Source organism: Dendroctonus ponderosae, unplaced genomic scaffold (genome assembly GCF_020466585.1).
Source record: "Dendroctonus ponderosae isolate FM_Combo_2020 unplaced genomic scaffold, Dpon_F_20191213v2 Dpon_F_20191213_1, whole genome shotgun sequence".
NCBI classification, from domain to species: domain Eukaryota; kingdom Metazoa; phylum Arthropoda; class Insecta; order Coleoptera; family Curculionidae; genus Dendroctonus; species Dendroctonus ponderosae.
The window spans coordinates 35,654,988-35,655,603 of NW_026017110.1; positions in this window are offsets into that span (position 1 = coordinate 35,654,988).

Consider the following 616-nt stretch of genomic DNA (forward strand, 5'->3'; position numbering starts at 1 on the left):
CCCCCAACCCTGAAAGACTCTTCGGCCCCCAGTTCAGAACCACCAGCCCAAAAAACAGCCATTCCCATCGCCATCCGTAATGTGGCTAAATGGACAAAAGTGCGAAATCTTCTCTCACAACACAACTGCGGATACACAAGCCCAAAAAAAGTCTCTCTTGGCATCCAAATCCACCCCCTAACTACAGACGACCATCGGGCCATCACGAAACCCTTCTCTCGTGAAAAGGTGGAATTCCACACTCACACCTTGCTTGAGGACAAGAAACTCATTGCGATAATTAAAAGTCTCCACAACAAGATGGCGATTCCTGAGATCCAAACCGAATTGGAGAAACTGGGCTTCCATCCCTCCCAAATGCAATTCTTCAAAACCGGCAACGCAAAAATCGAGACCAACATGGTCAAAATGCTCCTATCAAGAGAGAATATCTAGAATGCAAAAAGCCTCGAGACATCCCGGCTAAATACATCAATTGCAACGGCCCCCATCCGGCAAGCTATTTCGCTTGCCCGAAAAACCCCAACTTCATAGCCCAAACCCAGATCAAATAGAAACTTGCCAGTTTCCAGAACAAGGTCGACTCAACGATTTCTTTCGCCGCCAAAGTGGCGCA